A 23,852-nucleotide genomic window follows, 5' to 3' on the forward strand; every position below is an offset into this window, starting at 1 on the left:
CCAGTCTTTTTTCTTTGAATGCAGCCAGAAGGTGGTGTTGGGGGAGTCCTGCTTGACCCCATGGCTGTTACACTGTGGGGTTCTGCAGGGCTCATCACTTTCCCCAATGTTATTTAACATCTACATGAAACTACTGGGAGAGATCATCCAGAGTTTTGGAGTTTGATATCACCTATACGCAGACAATGCCCAATTCTACTACTCCTTTTCACCAGACACTGCCTTCTCCTGCTGCTATCACCTAATACATTATTTCTTTAATTGTTTATTTCTTTCCTAAATCACCCACCACCAAGCCTCCTTAGAGATGTACTGGTGGAGTCACTACATTTGATGTCACCTCAGTACCATAATTTATGGTATTTCACATAGGCAGGCACCCAGCCCATAGCTCCTATGAGTGAAAGCCCCTGAGAAATGGTAGAATCTAGTCTTGGTTGCTTTCTCATGCCTCTTGAACAAAGACAAGCGCTTCTTTCTGAGGAAGGGAAGGAGTCAATAACCCTGCCAGACCCCTTTGGAGGGTAGAGCCATTCCATCCCCATCAATGTCTGCAGTGGACAGATAGAGAAGGGGTTCAGCTGCCCAACTTGCCTGATCCCTGTGGCAGAGCAGCCACACAACAAACAAAGCACAGAGCAAGCCAGCCTTTACTTTGGCTCTATTACTGTGAGAAGGAGGTGGGCTGAGCTATCTTCATATCTACTCTGTGGGAACGTCACAGCGACCCAGGGATCTGCAGACTACAGGTTAAGAACTCTATAGCACAAATGTCAAAGCCCGCAGGCCAAATTCAGCCCACCATGTCATTTTATGTGGCCCATAAGGTTTTCAAAGCAAGGGCAATACAGTTACATTCATATAGTCTTACAATTACAAACACCCCCTTGAAGGCAACCATAAGCCTGATGTGCCCCCTGGTGAAACTGAGTATGACATCCCTGTACCTTTACAATGGTATGTAAAAAAATATCTTATGCCATTAATGAATCTCAGAAAGACTTCCTTACAGGATCAATAAGGACCGGATAGGCATATCCATTCCTAAATGGGTAAAATAACTACAACATCAAAATTTTTGTCATGCACGGGCATTTTAGTGGTATTCTCATCCATTCATTGTAATTTTTATCATTTTTTTAAACTGACAGCAATGAGCTCTAGATTCAAGAAAATACCACAGGATGCCCCTGAGACTAACTATCATTTGATTCACAAGGGGAATATTGAGCGGAAATTAAGGACAAACATAGCTAATTGCTGGGGGGGAAGTATGTTGCCAAGACAAATAAATGTGGAATTAGTCCTTCAAAGGGAACTTAACATTTTCTTTAACATTGGATGAAGTCAATTAACACTAACTGAAACCAAAAATCTTAGGATTTTTCTTCAATAAGCATTGAAGGAAACAATCTCCTATTCTGTTCTACCAGCTACACCTTTCCGACGGGTAGCATCCAAGTTAGCACTGAAGGTAAAGGAGAACCAAAAGGCTTAAAATGTACCACTCCTGGAGGATTGTTTAGACTGTACCTCACCTCCCTCTCTGTGTTCCAACCTTGTCTCATCCACCTTCTCCTTCCCTTTCACACCTCATGTTGCTGACATGCCTCCCTTCCTTTCCTCCTGGTACTCTTGTGATTGCACTTCCCCCCCTTCTGCCACCATATTTCTTTCCATTATACCATGTACTTACTTCACTTGCTTCCTGTGCCTTTCTGCTTAGTGGTTTTCTTGGAGTTGGTGCTATGTATGGAAACAAAGATAGTTTTGATTCAGCAAATGAATTTTAACTTCTTTGGCTGATTTTCTGTTGCAACCTAGCTGAAAAAATCAGAGGTTGGTATAGACATCCAAGACCTGGTTACATTGAGACCTGACTCCTGCCACAACTCTACATGGGCTTTGACATTTCATTTGTTGCAGAATTCAGAACTCTGGTTGCTTGTGGGATGCATGTTTTCTCAACAGATATTATAGCAGTTATACTCATCAATTTATTTCCAGGCACAACTGAAAGTGCAGGTGGTTTACTGTTAATGTCTTATAGGATGATTGGCTGCACCTATATGAACATGACTACTGGTAAGCTCTATTATATTGCTAAGCTCCTGACTATTTTTCTTTCCTCATCCTTGTAAAATCATTTACTACAACCTTTCCTAATTGTTTTAAAGGCTTTCAAAGAATGCTTTTAAATGAGCAGACAGGGAGATGAAAATGCCAGCTTTTAATTTTCTCATATTTACTATTATTATTTTAATGTTTTATGTCACTGCTTTAGCTGTATTTTAATTTTATTACATTCTTTTCCTTGAAGAGGCTTTGGTAATAAAGATATTTTGAAAAATACAAACATCAAGTCACTGTCGTAGATAGAGTCTGCCCTGAAACAATGCTTCATGGAATCCACTGCAGTGAGCAGAATAGCCACATGAAAAAAACATGTGCCTAGGAAGGTGGGAATCAGGACAGAGACCTGTAGCACAGGATCAAGATAGCAGGCAGTCATCGTTTTTTCTTTTCTCTTTCTATCATGTTTTCAACCTTAAATTTCCTATAGCTCCTTTTTTGACTCTCTCTTACTATCTGCCTAACCAGATGGTTTGTTGTTTGTCAGATAGCATTTGTATAAGCATGCTGCACCACCCGACATTTAGAGACCCTTCTTAAAACCACCACAAAGTAGCATAATAAAATTCAGAATAGAATTTTGTTACTCTATTAAATAATGAATTGTGGACATAAATGTAATTCAAAAATCAATTTTTAAGTAGTGCTACTATTTGTATTTAATAATTAACTGCTGAACAGAAAATGCAAGTTATATTTTGCAGATTTAACTAAAATCAGTCTTTTTCAACTTAATAATTCAATGGTACAATCACAAGAAATGTTCCTTACAAACAGCACTGCAGAATTGAAAATTCTCTATTCGGCCAACATTGATTAATGTCAACAAAATAAATTTGCTTTTCTAACTATTTTGGAAGCCATGTTTCACTGTAACTGATTTTGCATTCTTACATAGAAAAGATGTTGCTATAAGGTCCACAATGTCATAATGTCGGAAGTCCATTTGTCACATGCCATGGTGAAAATCTCCCATAAATCCACCCAAAAAGCTTGGTCAAAGCTAATTTCTGGAGTTGTAAACCTTCTTCCGCAGGATAGCTAAGGTCATTACCAAAGCAAAATGACCAATGGTGACAGCCAACCTTGGAACTAAGATAAAACACTCAACATGGAGTCAGGAAATTATGATGAACTGAAGTAGTCACCCTTCTTGCCATAGATTATCTAATATAACACATCAACCACAACAAATGTATTTAACTCAACTGGAAAAATATGTGCTTTAAGGAATCATAAAACAAAGCATTCTCACTATAAAATCCTCTCCAGCACACTACATGGAAAGTCAGCATTGCATAACAAACAATAGTCAGCTTGACTGTATTACACTGGAGAAAGCTGGCATAAAAGTGCCAAGGGTTGGGGAGAGCAGATATCTGATTTACTCCCTTACTATTTGGAGCAGGCAACATAACCAAGACTGAAAGCCTGTTTAGATACAGAAAGTTAAAGCACAAGTTTTTTACTTCTATCTAAAGGAGGTCTTAAAAAATAAATCGTGGGAATCATTGTTCTACTTAACATTATAGAACATTACACAACAAATCTATGTCTCATGATTGTAGCAAAAATAGTTTCTAACTAAAATATACTTTTATAACGAACAACAGAATCCGTATAACACAATTAGGTCATTACACAAGTTTGTAAGCCATCGACCATGTATGCTCATGGTTGTAATACTAATTGTAAAGCTTCGGTCTTTGAAAAAAAGTGGTAATCATTCAATAGCAGAAAAAGGAACAAATTGAATGCCATAAAACGCAAGCAAACAACAATGATAGGACTCAATCATGGTTTTGTTCAGAAAAAACAACACATAATATATTAGTTATCTTTGGAATACAATGCTAATGTCAGAAGTGTAGTTATTTGTTTTGGACATGTTAGGACTTCATAATGTAATTTCTCATACTCAAATAAAATGCTCATTGGTGACCAGACTCTGAATATCACAAAATCTATTTCCAAAATTTATTTACTTTAGCACTATTATTTTCTCCAGACTGGTCTTACTTTTGAAAGAACCTTCTGAAGAGATAATCAATTGAAAGGCTGACTCTCCAGTAATTTGAAAAGTAACGAGCACCCATTCCAAAATCTTCAACAGGGTTGAATCTCTCAAAACAGAACATCTGTTTCCAACCACCAGAGTGGAAACAAAGACTGAACCACCACCACTTAACTCGATTCCCATGTCATCTGCAGCATTCAGGTCACTATTAAAGATGAGCAGCTAGTCTGGATAGTCTACTAATCAACCCTTTTCTGAAAATATGGACTGCAGGTATAAGAATAAAGGCCATACAGACAAAGGGTACATTTAATTTCCCATCAACATTTTATCATGTTTTAGGAAATGATGCAATTTAAGGTCTGCAAGAGACCTCTTAGTGTAACCTGAACATCAATGTTCAAGCTGATTAAAAGGAGACGATTTCAGAACTAATAGCTAAAATCACATCTGTTTGTTCAGATTGCTAATGATTCCTAATTAACTACACAGCTGAATATTTTGCGCAACACATAAAAACCAGAAGGGAATCAGTCTTGGCAGCCGAGACAATGCATCTTTCAAGTTGATAAGCCTAACCATTTAAGTACTTTCTACTTTGGTGTGAGTTGTGAACTTATTAGCAAATTGCAACAATAAAGACAACTATTTGATTGTGTCTGAAAGGATTTTAGAACAATTTAGAAAAACACATTTTTCCTGAGCAATGGCAAAAATATATCTTGAGTTATATAGGCAGCGGTAACCCAGTCTACCCAGAAAAAGTCAGAACCATTATTATGCCTCCAGGTATCACTAAAGTAACGAGTATTGGTATGTTATTTGCTAGCTGACAAAAAAAAAGTATTATCCATTTGTCTGTCGAAGGAAACTCTGCTAGTTATTCAATGCAAGTATTCCAAAGTGATTTTCAGAAAAGAAGGGATCCCTTACTTTTATGAGCAGCCAAATTGACTTCAACTTATGGTGACCCTATGCATGAGAGCTGAGCCAGCAGAGTACACTGTTTTGAATGTTCTGATTTGAATTCTGAAACACATACAGTTTGAATACCAACAGTGCTATGGAAGTATTTACAAGGATTGGGCTTTATCATTCATTCCTGCTCTGTTTCATTCTGAGCCAGGAGCCATGTGTGGCATTCAGGTTGAATCCCTGACAATCAAAACTTGCTGAGTACTCAAATCATAGAATCATAGAATAGAATAATAGAACCATTGAGTTGTAAGAGACCTTGTGGGCCATCCAGACCAATCCTCTACCAAGAAGCAGAAAAATTGCATTCAAAGCAGGAGGAAGGATTCAACACTATGGTGATAAAAAGAAGAAGGAGGAGGAGGAGGAGGAGGAGGAGGAGGAGGAGGAGGAGGAGGAGGAGAAGAAGAAGAAGAAGAAGAAGAAGAAGAAGAAGAAGAAGAAGAAAGGGAGAGGGCATATAGAATCATAGAGTTGGAAGAGACCTCATGGCCCATCCAGTCCAACCTCCTGTCAAGAAGTAGGACAATTGCATTCAAAGCAGCCCTGAAAGATGGCCATCCAGCCTCTGTTTAAAAGCCTCCAAAAAAGGAGTCTCCACCACACCCCACTGCTGAACAGCTCTCACAGTTAGGAAATTCTCCCTAATGTTTAGGTGGAATCTCCTTTCCTGTAGTTTGAAGCCATTGTTCCACATCCTAGTCTCCAGGACAGCAGAAAACAAGCTTGCTTCCCTCCTCCCTATGACTTCACCTCACACATGGCCCTTATCATGTCTCATATCAGCCTTCCCTTCTGCAGGCTAAACATGCCCAAATCCTAGAATGTCTTTTAGGAACATGCTGAAGAGAACTTACACAGAAGTTTTAAGTGTTGATCTTTAGAGGTATTCATTCATATACACAGTGTCAACCCACAGGCAATTTTTAATAGGACTTTATTCTAAAAAATAGGAATATACACATATGAGACTAGATTTTACTCCCACTGAAATAGGAGACACCCATTTCTTTTCCTATCTTTTTGCCTTGAAGATTCTAGCCTCTAGCAAAGTATTCACAATGAGGACACATCATTTACAATATGGACATGCTTGCATGGTTGTTTTGAATCTAAACCCTCCCAATAAAACCTTTAAACCCTTTATTTCATTGTGCCATCCAAAACAGTAACAAGGGTCTTAAGATCTACAGTTTCATCTTAGCTTCCCTCTCCCCTCAGGCCTAGTAAGCAACCTGGTTCTCCAGGGCCTTGAATTAGGATGTTGGCATTAATTTTTTTTCTGTTAAAAAGGTAATAAAATGAATGTTAAAGAATTCTTTTTGATCCAGCACTATTCATGACAAAAAGAAAACTCATCTTCCAATTATCCCATCCTTGTAAGCGAAATACATCTAATATACACTTACCAAATCTTTGCATATTATACATCACAGAAAAGAACTTCTGCATTAATTAGCTATGTCATTTTTGCACTACAAATACTAGTTGAAAGAAAAAAAATGACAATATAATTCATTCAAAAAGAAGAGCAGTTTGTGCCGCTGCCTTAAGGGTTTGTTTTTTTTTTTTTCCTGGTGGTCATCAGGGAAATAGAACTGCTCTATTTTCAAGAAACAGCAAGGAAGCAGACAGAAGGCTGGAAATGGGAACGAGAAAGCTTGAATCAGACTGTTCACAGTGAGCTTGCTTCATACTTGCATGCATTCATTTCCCCAAAGCCTCTGAGAACTGCAGGCAACAAGGTAAAAGCTTTTCATTTTGTAAACATTCTATTGCTTTTCAAAAGTTTATCTATTGTAGCTAAAGCAAACATATGCCACTAGAAAAATTAAGCAAGAGATCCCAAAAGCAGCCCTCAAACACTGCCACAGCCCTCCGATACGAGGTGACTAGCAAACAAACAGGAGAAGGGAGATCATGCCTTCTGCACAACCACTATACAGTCAGTCAACATTCGCTTAGGAGAATATGACCGAACCATAAATAGACAAATCATGGGTGAAAGCACTATTCCTAGGGAAAATATATTACTGGAATCCTGAATAACCAAATCCACAAAAGTGAAACCTGCAAATGTGGATGACAGATGAAACTGTAGTATGCACACAGTCCATATCCTTGATATGGACAGGTTGCTTACCTGTAACTGTGGTCCTCTGTAATTCACAGATATAGAGTTTACTGTGCCTGCGCAGACTCTAATGGAAGCTTCCCAAGCTGTGATTTTTCACGTTTTGTCTGTAACCCTGTCCATTCTTCCACATGACATAAAAGGCGGCCTAGCTTTGTGATCCCCAGTTCCTGAGCTACAGTATCAGCTAGAGAGGAGAAGATTTGCATATTGAGGAGGAACGGACGGGTTTGTGTCAATTCACATAGGACCACTCAAAGAAACATGGTTACAGGTAAGGAACTTGTCCTTCTTCTTCGTGGTCTCTGTGAATGCATACCTACGGAAACTAGCAAGTTATTGTCATGGCAAGTAGGACACATGTCAAACCGACACCAATTAAGTGAACCAATAAGGCATTTATTGCACATATCAGTAAGCAGTAGTGCATAAAAGAGTACAAATATAACATCATGGTTCTTGCTTAATAAAGGACTTGAAAAAGAGAACTGGTGTGTCTCTTGTGCCCTTATAACATGGAAAGCAGGCATATATGTAACTTTAGGCCAGGGAATATTTATGACAGGCAGAAGGACAGAATTAACCGGCCAAATGCAGTATCCAGATGAGACCTTGAGTCCAGTCTATAGTGCGACCCAAATGTTAGAGGGTTGGCCCAGACAGCTGCCTTGCAAATGGAGTGGAGTTGCAAGCTGCCTTGCAGTGGAGTTCCATGGAGGAAGGCTGTGGAGGATGCTAGGTCCTTCATCGCTCAAGGCTGGACTGAGGAGGCGGGAGGTCAACCTACAACTGGTAACAGAGTTCGATTGTCGACGCAATCCAACACAGAGACTACAAAGAAAAAAATCTTTTTTTTTTTTGGTTTGATAAAGTCTTTAGACAAGCTTGCTTTGCAGGGTCTTTTTAGCACTTCAGACTGAGTCTACAAAACTAGACCTCAGAAGCATCAAAGAGCAGCTACAACAGCTGCTCTTTGATGCATGTTCTGCTGGAAGGGGATAGGACAAATACAATATACACCCTACCTCAAATAAAAAGAATAGTAAATACTGAGACAATATCAACATTGGCACCAGGGTAGACTCTGAAATAGAAAATAAAAGAAAGCATAGGTATAAATCCCTCCACAATAATTATTTCCTGCCATTTCAAAATCATGTGTGTGTATGTATGTGTATGTGTGTGTGTATACACACACACACACACACACACACACACACATACTGGGGGGAATATTGATGCCATCTAAATATGTATTTTGAAAGAAACATACACCCTCCAGCACTTTTTGGGAAAGAACTATACTAACAATAAATGGTTGTAATTCAGTTAGGATGAGGTATCATGGACCATTTTATTTGCATTCTTGTCACCATCATTTTCAATTTGCATGAAACTGTGTGGTCAGTTCTCCTACAATTTGGCTTGGCTTTCATATCTGACATCACTGAACATTTTTTTCCTCTGGTTTTGGTGTGCATGTGATTTTCTATTTTTTTTTCTTGCTTAAAAAAAACCCCTTTCTGAGCATTTTGGAGGGTATCCTTAACTGGTAATATCTTTTTTCTCTTTCAGCTGTAGATCCTTGAAGTTTTGTCTTAAATCTTCCTCCTCTCTTTCATCTTGATCCTTTCATTCATTCTTCTCATAATCTTTCATATGCTGACAAGCTGAGGCTCTCCTTTCTGACTTCTGCTCAATCTCCATCTTCTTTCTAGTACCTATGGCTGTCTTGTTATTTCCAATAAGACATCTCCTTGCTATCCAAAGCTGAGCTTTATGTCTGTTCTGCAGCACCTGTACTCTCATCCTTTCCTCTTACCCTGAAGAATGTACCTATTCTTTCATCTCCTTAGGTACAGAACATTGACTCTATTTCTTTTTTATTCATGCTACTCTAAAAACTTGTTCTCGGCTCTTAAAAATAATTTTGAATGGGATAAAATTAATTCACTGTCTTCTGCTTCTATTATAGAATTGCACATCATGAAGTCTTAGGCTTCCCCTCCCTGCTTGCAATCCTAAGGAAAAGTTCTAAAACTGACTGATAGATGAGTTGAACTGTGTTCTGTATGCTTCTTGTTCCTAAATATCCAGAGGTGTAGGAGGAGATTGCTATATTTTCTATTTTGTTATAGCTAACCAGCTAAAAATTATCATTCACCCTATCCATTTCTGAGACACCTTTGAATTGGTGGAATAACAAAAAAAATTGCTTTTTCGTGGTCATTTTATGCTGTGCAGAGTAGGGTATTGTATGGAAAGAGAAAATGAAACAAGATTAATATCAGAGGTTTACAGGGAGATCTGTGATGATATTAATAAAGAAAAGGATTTAATATACAATAGGTTCAAAGAAACAACATATATTTCTGTGCTTATATATACTGCAGCCTATTGTTTTAAGAATTGATTGATCTAGTCTAATTCTACTGCCTGCTTCAATATTCCTCTCTCAGAAAAGTTTGCTTTTCTCTCGATTTGTGTTTTGCTACACCTTCTTCACCTAACTCCAATATTCAAAGTTCAATATAGTGCATATTATTATTGCTGTAGCCACAGAAAAATATGTATCCTACAAATATCACTGCCAAGTAATTGGGGTAGTGGGAGAACATAAGGTCAACTTATATTAATTTATATGCCTAGTACACATTCATATTTTTCTCTCACTTCCAATTCTTTCTCCATCTTTTATCATGCATTCTTTAAAATACAATAAAAAGGGGTTTTTTTTTTAATCTGTTCTGCTTCTTATACTACTTTCTACCTCTTTAGATTTGGTTGTATTTCTTTGGTTATACTCCCATCAATGGAATCCAATATGAAAGAAAAGGAAGTAACATTAGTACTTACTCTTTAATAACCATTCAATTCTTTGACTCATTATGGTTTATTCTTTTCTTCCTATCTGTCTTATCATCATGCTGGAAAAGAGTTCTGCTTCAGATTTGGAAGATATTCGAACCAAACTGGGGTTATTCAAACAATTTGGGAAACATCTGAATCATAATTCTAAACAAACCAAAACTGAATTCAAACATATAAAATAGAATGGAGTAACTTTATTGGCATTGTATATCATACAACAAAATTAAATGCCATCCCCAATACACCACATTATTGTCTGAACCTAGCTCCCTCCCGCTATCTATCTATCTATCTATCTATCTATCTATCTATCTATTTAGAGCATTTCTACCCCGTCTTTCTCAACTTCCAAAGAGGGACTCAGGATGGCTTCCAACAGGCAACTATTTGATGCCGACACAATATAATAACGTAATATAAAATACAATTACCATACAGTAAAAACAGTTATAAATATACATTAAAACCATTTGCCGGTTCAAATGGTCATCCAAATCAGTCCACTGCCATCCACTAGAACCTTATCTTCACCAGTAAATCAGTCTATTCTGCGAACGCTTGATCCCACAGCCAGGAAGTGAATTTCTTCCAGATGATCAGGAGGGATGGGGCAGATCTAATCTCATAAGGGAAGGAGATGCAAATCTTCAGGGGCTAAGATCATCCAAGGTCTTGTTCTCAGTCCCGCCTCCTTCACAGGCGTGACTAGTGGGGACGAGAGACAGGGCCTTCTCAGTAGTGGCCCCTTGTCTATGGAACACCCTCCCCAACAAAATTAGATCAGCACCCTCCCTCTTTGCCTTCAGAAAAAAACATGGCAGTGGAACCAAGCATTTGGGCAGTAAGCAGGAAAAGAAACGAACATGGATTATGTGCAATTTGTTATTGGATATTGGAATAGCCTGGACCATGCTTTTGGATCATGTGATTTTAATGTTTATATTAATGTGTTTAAACCCCTTATTTTAATGTTTAAATGTAGTTATGTTTTATGATTTAATTGATAGTTTTATGTTACTGTTGTTTTATATTAAGTTTTCATGTTTTGTAAGGCATTGAATTTTGCCGTGAATATATTGGAAACTGCTTTGCGTCCCCGAGGGGTGACAAAAGCAGTATATAAATGAAGTAAACAACAACAACAACAACAACAACAATAATGAATGTAGGATTACAAAAACAAAATACCCATCCTTCCACATTCTAATCACTATTGCACAACCCAGGTCAGGTCTTCCTTAACAGTAACACCCAGGAACTTAAAACTGGCCAACGGCTCCACTCGATCTCCATTTATAACCAAAGGCTGAATTTCTTATCTATTCCTTCTGTAATCTACTGTGAGTATGTATCAATAGCTCTTGTCTGAGAAATGCTGTATATGTATCCCATCACTGTTTTGTTCACTCCTACATCTGTCCATATTGGCATCTGATGAGCTGAGCTAGCTGGAAAGTAAACTAAAAAGTCTTAATTGTTATAACCCCAATCCCTGTATCCATCTGAAATTTTGATGATATCTACCATAGAGATAACTGATATTTGGCAGATGTAATGTGCTTTTTAGTGACTACTACATTAATTCATCTAATTCTGACAAACAAAGGGAAATTTCACTGAGAAATAAGTGGCATGTACAAATTTAGAGAAAAAAAATAAGACTTGGTTTCAAGTCCTCCTAATTGGTTTAAGCTAAAGTATGGAGATTTTCTGAAGCACCAAGTTCATTTTTGATCCAGAACACCGTTCTGCAGATGTCTAAAATGCAGGTTAGCTTTTCCATTCCAAGTACTTTATCCTTTACATTTTTGATCTTCTTTCTTCTTTGGAACTCACTTTTCCCATTCCCTCCCCCACCGCAGCAAACATCTACACCTCTTCCACCTTTCAAGTGTTTAAAGAGTTCCTGGAAATATATCTTTGCTCAACACGTCTTTAACATTTGATCTCCTCCTCTTCGTCTTCTCTGTCCTCTTGTGTGTCTTTCCCTCCTTTAATAGCCCTTTTTAAAAGACTGTAAGTTTGATGGCAGAGTTCGTTCTTTTCAAGTTAATTGTACACCGCCCAGTGTCTGAGATGCTTTATAAATAATAAATTATGTTACTGTTAGGTACAGTCAAGAATTAGAAAAATAAAATAGCAGGTTTTTCCACCTGCAGACAGACTTCCGGCAGCTACATTATCATCATTAAGCTACTAAGTTTGGACCAGGTTACATCTTTCAGGTTCAACAATCTGCAGGAAAAAGGCACTCTTGTCCTGTATATTGATTTTAGCATCTCTTTTCACTTCTGTAGCCAAGCTATAACTAAAGCTACAGTGACTGTCTTTTGCTTCCCACATCAGCACTAATTTGATTTCATGTGTATTCAGTTCAACTGATGGCTTTGTTGATAGTTGCTGGTGAGTACTCACCTACTTCTACAAGGCAACTACTTTCACCTCTCTACTCAACAATGATTCAAACTCCACTATTCAGTTCTGCTCAATTTCAACTTGCAGCAAATGTTTCCCTTTGGTTCTATATAATCTAAGGTATAAATGAGAATCCATTAATTCTGGATACTAATTTCCCCATAAAAGCACGTATCTTGCTAGAATAGTGCTGAGCTGTGGCAAGTTTATTGCCTTGTATGCTAAAAAAGTGCTTCTGTTTTGTCCATGATTCCTCTCAGTATTTTTCAAGGCTACAACACCCACCAAAGTTTCCATACTCATTTGTCACACAGTTCCCTGAAACATTCCAAGAAGAAAAAATAGTGTGATCATCCTAGAAAAACAGCCACACACCTCTCATTTGTATTTACCAGGCATTCTACTTACCCAAATGGTTCCAGACGAATTGATAACTGGCAAATAGAGGGAGGTAACGTGGAGGAAGTGACAGACTTTGTATTTCTAGGCGAAAGATTACTGCAGAAGCAGACTGCAGCCAGGAAATCGGAAGACGTTTACTTCTTGGGAGGAGAGCAATGACCAATCTCAATAAAATAGTGAGGAGTAGAGACATCACACTGGCAATGAAGATCCGCATAGTTCAAGCAATGGTATTCCCCGTAGTAACTTATGGATGTGAGAACTGGACTATAAAGGAAGATAGATGCTTTTAAACTGTGGTGCTGGAGGAAAATTCTGAGAGTGCCTTGGACCGCAAGAAGATCAAAGGAGTCCATACTCCAGGAAATAATGCCTGGCTGCTCACTGGAGGAAAGGATATTAGAGGCAAAGATGAAGTACTTTGGCCAAAGAATGAGAAGACAGGAAACCTTGGATGCTGAGGAAAATGGAAGGAAAAAGGAAGAGGGGCTGACCAAAGACAAGATGGATGGATGGATGGTATCCTTGAAGTGACTGGCTTGACCTTGAAGGACCTGGGGGTGGTGACAGCTGACAGGTTGCGCTGGTGTGGGGTGGTCCATGAGGTCATGAAGAGTCGGAAGCGACTTCATGAATAAACAACAAAAATGGTTCCTTGTGAGTTATAAACATGAAATTTTGTTTCCCTAATTACATCTTCTATGTGCCATACAATCATACCATGTTACTGTTCATGACATGGATCTTTTTGTCTCTCTGGTGCTGATTCCAAGGAAAGTAAGTAAATCGGCAGACAGCCTCTTTTTTATTGATTAAGAATGGCATTTCTGAACAGACAGCAAAAATTGCTTTTATAGATAGAATATGTTACAATTCACAAGCATTAGCTTGTTATTACAGAGATTTTAATGTATTGCAAGAGGTTATTTACAGTAGCACAGCTACTTCTAGTCCAATGGTTCACAAATTCTCTTTGATGGTTTTCCAGCAAACACACTGGAAAGTAACTGTCCAAAGCCATTGCTCTAAATGTGATACATCAAAATTAATCTGGCACCTGTGTAAGATTTGGCAGTCATACTCAATAAACTGTTTCAACCATGATGTGCCAGTGACTGACAATTCCACCAGACAACACTGGGCATAGAACTTTCTACGGTTCATTACAGAGCTTCACTAGTCAATATAGACTGTTTGCAAGCAGAGTGCTGTCGCTCACCTAATCACTCATTACAAGATTAGTCTAATTGCAAAATCACCCTCTGGAACCACCACAGACAGTTTATTTGCATGTAGAACATTTCTAAAGTAGGAATTCTTCAATTATTGGGAACATCGCTTGTTAAAGTGGCTAGAATATATTGCATGTTAAGATAATCAAAGGAAAGAAAATTACGTACAGTATAAAATGATTTAGATCGAAATGCTGGCAAATTTGCATTTTCCACTAAAAAGTACTATAACTATCAAACCCCAGAATGACATGCCACTGCTATAACAAACATGCATTATCACTGCATGCCTGGATACATCATCTTGCCAACAATGATTATCAAAATCTGAGAGACACTGGAGAGAAGAAGTGCCTCTTGATTCATCTTCTATTGGAATTCTGCAGACAGCCGCCCTGAGTTACAAAAATGCATCCTATCTGGGCAGCTCATTTGTTCTTCATTTGTATTGTACTGCATTTAACAAGGTTGTGCATAATCTTTAGAAGGCATGCAAATCATTTTATTTTGTGTATCACCTAGGAAATTAAGTGCTGCCTTCTCCTTTATCTCGTTAGCAGAAGTCATTACATCTCTTTTCATAAGCCAAGATAAATTTAACACAAATTCATGGGGTTTTCAGGGGAAAAACCCAGTATCAAATAATACTTAAAATGCATTTAATTTTCTCAGTTCTCCAAATTGTATGCAACGATGCCATACTTACTGATAAGCACCTCAGCTCTCCTTTTATAATACTAGAATAACTGTTTCTCTGGGGCATTGTTTATATTTTTCACAGCTACCTCAAAAGGACACTCTTGTTTTCAGCTGTCAGTAAGTCTTGTCAAACCCTTTAAAAATATATTACCTTGCACTGTTATTTTTCTATTTGTTAACCTGGGAAAAAAGTCAGCTATGCATTGATGGAGCCTGTGCAAGCATATCAGCTCAGGCTTTAGGATGCTGCTTATTATTCTTTCCCTTGAAAGTCAAAGAAACAATTTTTGAAAAGATGACATAACTGTTGAAGGTCAAATGTTTGGGAAGAAATCCAAACTGATTCCTCCATTTACATTTCATGCACCAAAGAATTAGATTAGATTTATTTTATTAACTTGTTTGTAATCACTTTCCAACAGCACGTGTATTGTTCTTAGTGTATTCATTACTGGATATTTTGAACCTTTTTCTATGGAGTCTGATTCCTTGGTCAGAAATTAATTCCTCAGCTCAGATGACTAGGGACTTCCCCACATTGGCCAAAAAAACCCCCCAAAAAAACTTGGACTCACCATGACTGCACAACTGACAGTGTTCACAATACACAGAGACTTTTGGTCAGTATTCCAGACTTTTTGAAGATTTAATCTGACTTAACCCTCTTTAAGGAAAGCTGGGAGGCACTCCACAATATCACAGGCTTTCGTGGGAGTCCCAACAGCTCAATTGAGTCTGTTTCGGATCATTCTCCTGTTCAGATGGACATTGTAGAGAAAGAGAGTGGTCATGATCACAACAGCCCCAGGATCTACACCAGTGGTTCTCAACCTGTGGGTTCCCAGATGTTTTGGCATTCAACTCCCAGAAATCATAACAGCTAGTAAACTGGCTGGCATTTCTGGGAGTTGTAGGCCCAAACACCTGGGGATCCACTTGTTGAGAACCACTAATCTACTCTATCACCTCGTCCTCTGTTCCTGCTCCTCGCCAGCCACTGCTTGGGCTATGAAGCAAATAATACACAGAGATTTTGGTCAGTATTCCAGACTTTTTGAAGCTTTAATTTTACTTCACCTTGCTTTAAGAAAAGCTGGGAAGCCCTCCACAATATCCCAGGGCTACCAAATAATGCCTATTAGATTATTACTTCACTGCTACTCTCCAATGTGTCTACACTGTATTGATATATACTTCTAAAATGGTAGTGAAATGGGTTCTACTTTTTCTGAAGGCACACTGGTTCTCTTTTTAGCAACATCTACACACTTGATAATATTATCTTTAATCATAGCTTTCACTGATTTACTTGGAACTCAAGTTAAACTAACCACACTGAAATATCCTAGATTCTTCTTGGATTTTCTTTTTTGAAAATATGCTTTATTAGCCACTCTCCAGACTGCTGGTACTGAGGCTGATAGTAGGGATATGCTACATATTTCTTTTAGAAAATGGGCAATTTCACATCTGAGTACTTTAAGGACTCCTCGATGGTTACCATCTGGACCCACTGAACTGTAGAAAGTACCAGCTCACTTCACCATGTGCAGTACTGCTGTCTTTTATTCATTTTATAAGCAACATAAGAAAGGATGTTGGCAACCTTTCAAAAAAAAAAAGCAAGTAAAGAGAATAAGAGATGAAGGATCAGGAGGATATCAGAACGGAAACTGTATTCAAGAATAACATGAGACAACTAAGGCAACTGCATACAATACAGTATTTTAAGTGTGAAACTGTAAAATGCCCAAAGAGTAGAAGAAATTTGATGTTACTTCTTATGCATGGGACAAGTGAAACCATTAGATAGAGACAGTGATAATAATTTTACTCTTTGCCTTATCTGAATTAGCTCCCTTAAAATAATATTTAAAATTTATGGTACAATATACATAGTGATAAAGAAAACCATGAACAGCAAATGCAAATTTAGATGCAACACTTTATTTTCAGAATGAGCTCTCAGCATTTCCAATTTAAATGTAAAGCATAAACAAAAACTTATTTATACTATCATATTTATGGTACTGAAGAACATCCAAGTACAATTACTGACAGGAAAGGTTAGGACACAATTCTAAACTCCATAAATTTTCACTGGACAGAAGTATTCAAATACACAGAAAATGTACTAGAATGAGTTTTTTCACCTCATATTCCTGAGATTTGCTATTGCCATACTCTTACCTTCCCATAATTCATTGCAGCCTCCTGAAATAATAACAATAATTTCTGAAATGAACAATCAATCTAAGATTGACTACTCACCCAGAATATTACTGAATTGGTTCCAATTTTTCTTTAGTCATTATTACAATAGAGGAGGAGGCTCATCCCTCTCCCATCCACTCCAATGCACACTGACCCTACCCCTTATTGAAATCCTTGGAACTAGAAGTGTTTATGATTTTTTCCCCAGATTTTGGGATATTTGCATAATGAGATATTTTGGAGATGGAACCCAAGCCTAAGCATGAAAGTCATATATATTTCCTATATAATTTAAACACATAGCCTGAATGTATGTCCTTTTTTTTTTTTTAAAGTATTTTAATAGCTTTTTGCATGAAAGCAAAGTTGTCACTATCTTTGGATAATTGTAGAGCATTTCAGATTTTTTATTCCCGGATACAAGATATTCAACCTGTACTAAATCTAGATTCAATGTACTAATTTAAATTATAATCCTTGAAGACAAAGGGTTTTTTTTAAAAGGCTAGGATCTGATAACGTGTTTAAATGACAGTCTAGGGGTATATTTACATTGTAGAATTATTGCAGTTTGACACCACTTACACTGCCATAGCTCAGTGCTATGGAATCATTGGAGATGTAGTTTGGTAAGGAACGTTCAGCAGTATTAGGCAGAAAGATAAGATCTTGCAAAACCAAACTCCCAGGATTCCATAGCAGTGAGCCATGGCAGTTCAAGTGGTGTCAAACTGTATTAATTTTACAGTGTAGGTGCACCCCAGATTATTGTTTAGTGCAAGATATAGTTTGATTCTAGAGTTATAAAAGATAGCGAACAGGGTAGATTTGGGGGGGGGGGGGTTTCCAGGGACATCTTCAGCTCACAGACACAAACTCCTGTTTTAAAGTAATACTACACTCCTGTAATTGTTTAATCTTGTTTTGTGTATTTTAATATGTCTTTTATAGAAATACATTTTAATTTATATCTGTTATTTAAGTACATTTTAATATGTGTATTTGTGGTATTTTTACAATGCTTATGTGTTTCATTATTCTGAAACCCGCACTGAGCCATGTGGAAAGGTGGGTAAGAAATAAAATTATTGTATCATTGCTGTTGTTGTCGTTACACTGTGAAGATAGAAGATAGAATTACTGCACTCAAAAGTACTTCATACATAATGTTTACATTAACGAGTCTTGCATTCTACATCTTACTATTAAATGTTAAATTGTTGTTACCTATGTAAACATGCCAAGATTTCTCTTTATACTAAGAGAATAAAGGGATAGAAGTAATAAATTAAGGGATAGAACTAACAAATTAACATTAGCCTTTATGTGACAGATTTTACCGAACTACTTTAAATTGCATGAAATTCTTTATTTGTTTCTACAAATCAAGTTTGCTTATATGGTATGAATGTATGGGCCTTCAAGTCACCTGTTGACTTATGAATGTATTTTATGAAGTACAACTTAAGCCATTTCTGCAGAGTCCACTGTAAACACCTCACATTGTTGCTAAAATTTGTGGAAATGTCTAAATCAGTGGTTCTTAACCTGTGGGTGCCCAGGTGTTTTGGCCTACAACTCCCAGAAATCCCAGACAGTTTCCCAGCTGTCAGGATTTCTGGGACTTGAAGACCAAAATATCTGGGGACCCACAAGTTGAGAACCACTGGTCTAGATGGTGTTCTGAAACCTTTTACTGTTACCAAATGTTTCACAATCCAATATTGAGCTAAGGGAACCCCATCTGGAGTCAGGACCCACAGTTTAAGAAGCAGTACTTTGAAATATAGCCTAGAACATCTGGTATTCCTGGAGGTCTACCATCGCAGAACTAACTAGAACTGGCTCTGCTTAGCTTTCAAGATCAGAAAAAACTGGTGCCTGTAGGTTATTTAGGTCCTATATTACATTGTATTGTATGATAAATATAAGAATTTAAATCATTTAGAGATTATTTTAAATCCTGATTACCAAAAAGGTAATCCAGACAGGGTAGCTTTTTTAGACTCACTTTTTACAATTTTCCAGATTAATTGACTTCTATATTTGCTTTCTCCACTTATTTTGATTTTCAGGAAGTTGTACTGATGTTTTAAATGGTTTCTTGGGTTGTTGTTTTGCTCTCTGTCTTAAGAAATGCTGTGCTGTGAGGTGGGCTAAATATATACTTTAATGAATAAACAGGTTTTTTTCTTAAATCAATAGACATTCCACTCAGCACCTAACGTTATGGTTAAAGAAACCTGAGGTACCCCTTTATTAAGTGCCAAGAATGCCTTATATCTTTTAGATACATTGTAGCAGTTGAAGAAATTACAGAGAGCTAGCAGAATAAAATGATTTCTATAATCCATTCCCCATAGTCATGCCTTTTCGTGAGCCCTTTTCCCGACTATTGCCAGAGGCACTTCATTACAATGGCATAGTGGACTGCCTTGTTTTAGACTCTGGACTAAACGTAAACCATGAATGCATGGAAATTACACATTTCAGATGCCAGAAGTTTAAAACAGCCACAATTCTTTTTAATAAGATTAAGGCCTTTTTTTCTTTATCTGACTATGCAGCTAGGAAACAAAATCACTCACCTCCAACATCAAACTGAACACGTCCTAACCTTATTGCCCCTTTGCAAAGTGTAATAACTTTTGTCTAGAACTTCAAAGGTGTTTTTAAATTTAAGTATCAAGGAACTCAGAAACACAGACTCCCTGAATGTATGTCCTTTTTATCAACATAAAAGAACATAGCAGATATATATTCATTTTCCATGAGAAGCCTTAGCTACTTGATTAATAACATGTTAAGAACTATTGTTGGAAGAGGGAGACTTCTTCACTTTCTCAGACACAAGTGATCCTGCAGCTTCTTAACAGTCTGTATTGAAAATTAAATCAAGGGTAATGATAAAATCAATTTAACAAGACTATTAAACAGGCCTGGCAAGTGAACCAGTGAACCTATTGTGTTCATGTATTCTATTTTATAGCTGGAGATGGGCACAAGCTGGGTCATTTTCAACCATCCCATCCTACGTATAATGGTATGCACACTCAATAGAGGTATATTTATTTTCTTCTTAAGATGAATTGCTCCTCAGAATTTTCTATTTGTTACAGTCTCAATTTGAATATGCAACCATTAATGGTATTCCAAAACACTCACTCTTACTAGCAAATAGGTGTTACTGCATGGGAGAACTTAAAGCTTTTTTTTACATTGCAAGTCATAATTGAACAAGGCCAGGGCTTCTTAAACCTTTTTCACTCATGACCTCTTTCCACCCAATAAGTTTTTATATAACCTCTGGTATTTAGGTGTATAAAATACATATACAAATCAACCATTTACTGATAATAAATCAGCATTTTCAAGGTTTGCTAAATTGGCTGGTTTTCCTTGTTATGAAATACAGCTGAAGCATATTTTCAGAGTCCACTGTAAACACTGCATTCCTGTTGCTAACAGACTTGTGTAAATGTCTAAAATGGCATTCAGAAATCTTTTGCTGTTGTCAATTTTTTGTGACCTCAGGACTCAAAGTTTAAGAAGCAGTGATCACGGCAACCAACAGGAATCCTGAGATTACCCTGGAGGAAACCAAGTCCAACAGAAGCATTGGGGCTTGGAAGATTTGCCAGGATGCAACAAGATCAACCAAGTGGACCATCCAAATATTTGCTGCAAACGCCACGTACAGCGCATACAACAGGAACAAAATATCCACCTCTGCTGTGAACTAAATTTTAGATTAAGACTACTTGAAAGATTCTGTTGAATTTTATTGCAACTGAAAGATCATTCAATTGTAAGTAACACAGAACCACCAACACATTCCCGAGAACTACTTTAAGTGTATCCAAGTTAACAGAAATACTTAATGGAACATTTAATTCCATGTATTCCCTTGAAGCAGCAGGTTCCTCATGCCATGGCACATACACATTTTTGAATTTGTTTTAAATTTACATTTTAAAATGCCATGAAAGACTGAAGTTGCCTTGCTGAAGGGAAGAGGTAAAAACTACCAGTAGCCTTTCTTTCTTTTGGCTGGTGACTAGGACAACCTCTTTGTAATCACAGGGCAACCATCTATTCAGGTTGTTAGAATTAGAACTAGTGCAGAACATAATGTTTATTTATTTGCTATCTTGCTTTTCTCCTAGCAGAAAATCTAATGGGGCTCAAAAAAAGGCTAAGAAAAGATCAAATTCAAAAATCCCTGATGAAAAAGGTAAAATACAATTAGCTTTAAAGGATATAAATTCATTTGAAACATAATATTTCAATATAAAATGTTGTGTATGGGGGGGGGGGGTCACTAAACCATCTAATACAGTGGTTCTCAACAAGTGGGTCCCCAGGTGTTTTGGTCTACAACTCCCAGAAATCCCAGCCAGTTTACTAGCTGTTAGGATTTTGGGGACTTGAAGGCCAAAACATCTGGGGACCCAAAGGTTGAGAACTACTGGTCTAATATCTATTTAAATAAAAATATATTTATCTGCTAGCAACAGGAGAACAGAGAAGGGCCCACTGAAACCTCCCAAGCAGAGGAATGGGACTATGAGAAGGTGTTCACCCAATGATTTTAAAACTCAGGCAGGTTTGTACAGGGAAATTACCATCTTTCAATGAGTTTGTGTGTAGCTCCCAGTATTTTGCAGGCAAAACAGCCTCTAGACATATTGGCTAGAAGACTGCAGAAGATGCAGCCTTCCAAAAAGTAACCATTCTGAGTTCTGGTCTAGCATTTTGTATTGCGTTCTACAGTGGGTTGATGTAAGTTCAGAGGCGAAGCTGGATTATAAGTGCCAAAACATGCACTTTCAGAACGATGGGAAAAAAACAGATATTTGGTAGAGGACCAAAATCACATTTTTCTATATAAAGCAGGGATGGATGACTCTGGAAGGTCAAAGCACCGGTCATGACCAGACACTGAATTGTGGTGATACAGCAGAAGCTACAAAAGCCACATGTTGGCTTTAAAACACAGTAGACATTTGGTTTCATTTTGAAGCCAAATAATACCCTGGGGTAGAGGGACTTAAAAAAAAAAGCTTATTCTAAAATAGATGTATTTAGTCCATACAGCGACTTTCAGAATGGTAGTATGTGTTTTCTCCTGCTACCAAACTGATGAAATTAGATGGCATGGGGGTAAATTCTACAGAGGAAGCTGCAAAAATCAGTAAGGGGCTATAGATCCAGAGTAATACATTTTTTGTACTTGAACATGGGTTTAGCAAGAGCATATAAAACATAGTTGTATTAATTAAAGTTAAACTGATTCAGTTCTATAGTCAAAGCCTGGTTTAAGAAAGATTAGAGTCTCCCACCAGCTCCCAGCAATGCTTCCAATGCACATATTTAAATATCATCTTGCGAATTAACTATTCTCATTAAATATAATTATCTTTCCCCCACAACACGATTTTTTAAGAAACCCACAATATCCTTGCCCCAAACAAAGAGCCTCAATTAATTCCTCCACCTCACTTAGGGTTTCAGGTCAAAAATAAGCATTTATTCTTCTGCAGTTCTACCCGCACCAACATTTGAAGGAAGGACTCAAGAATTGACTTTGATGCCCTGTGATTCTAGGAAATTGCTTTTGCACTTATCTGGCAATTTTTAAAAGATATGCTGTGGAACGACTTGAGATTTCCTGGACAAATTCTTATTCAACTAGCCTTAAACAAGTCAGCGCCTATCAGTCTATCTTTCTTCAAATGGATGCTGCGAAGATAAGTAAAACATTTTATACACTGAAAAGTGCTATACAACCAGAGGGATATCTACAGAACAAAATTTAAACGCTAGACCTAAATAAGATAACTGAACTCTACCACATTTAATGTTATGAATATTCATGCACTCCAAAGTTATCTCAATACAGACAGAAATTGGTATTACAAAAGCGCAAGAAGTTAGACCATGTGTTAGCATCCTACAGCTTTCTCTTTATCCTCCACCGACTGATTTGGAGCATAGACAATGGTGGTTTGATGAATTGGACTCTAGTTATCTTCACAGATTTCTTTGTCATTTAAGCGTATTGGTATTTTTCACTGGGAAAGCTTTACTCTTAACACATTTTTTCTAACGTCTTTGGACATTACAGAAATTGACTAATTTACTGGCATGGAAGAATTTATTCCTAACAAGTAATTTAGTAGAAAATTGACTATTTATCTCTCATTAAAATGTGCAAAGTGTTTGTATATGGTTAGAAAGACATTTCCTTGTGTAATTTTTTTTTCTTTACATCAAATCCCTTGCATATTTCTCCATCAAATAATAAATGCAGATGTGTTTAATAAAAAACAACAAAAACAAATGTAGCTAAGGCACAAAGGAAGAAGACATGATAACTTCATTTACTGAAATACGTATTTATTTATTTATTTATTTCCAGTATTTCTATCCCGTTCTTCTCAATTGCCAAAGGGGGACTCAGGGCGGCTTACACCGGTAATGATTCAATGCCGCAACAAACTAAGAATATAAACAATTATAACAATAATTTAAAAACCATAAATAAGACAATTGAATTAAAAACAATTTAAGCAAGATTGTCAAACCATATAGTCATTTCCAGTCTAGATCATCATCCAAAGTAACACATTCTGTAAGGAAACTGTCCTTCCAGTTTATGGTATGCATAAGGCAGATTCATTCCATTGCATCTTACATAAGCGGAGCCCCGCTGACTTGCACCAAATGTGTCCTAATTTTTTCAAAGTGATCCACAATA

At 37.3% G+C, this 23,852-nt stretch overlaps 1 protein-coding gene across 15 annotated transcripts in view; it reads right to left on the reverse strand.

Moving 5' to 3' along the window:
• Nucleotides 1-23,852, reverse strand: part of PTPRF (protein tyrosine phosphatase receptor type F) — a 606,212-nt gene that overhangs the window by 472,363 nt on the left and 109,997 nt on the right. Inside the window, exon 3 of one of the 15 annotated variants that reach the window (XM_067467925.1) lies at nucleotides 1,697-1,746. The exons of the other annotated variants lie outside the window; for them this stretch is intronic. The gene's annotated coding sequence lies outside the window, so the exon portion shown is untranslated. The remainder of the gene's footprint in view (nucleotides 1-1,696; nucleotides 1,747-23,852) is intronic. 15 annotated transcript variants of the gene reach the window in all.

Source organism: Anolis sagrei, chromosome 4, assembly GCF_037176765.1.
Source record: "Anolis sagrei isolate rAnoSag1 chromosome 4, rAnoSag1.mat, whole genome shotgun sequence".
Classification (NCBI taxonomy): Eukaryota; Metazoa; Chordata; class Lepidosauria; order Squamata; family Dactyloidae; genus Anolis; species Anolis sagrei.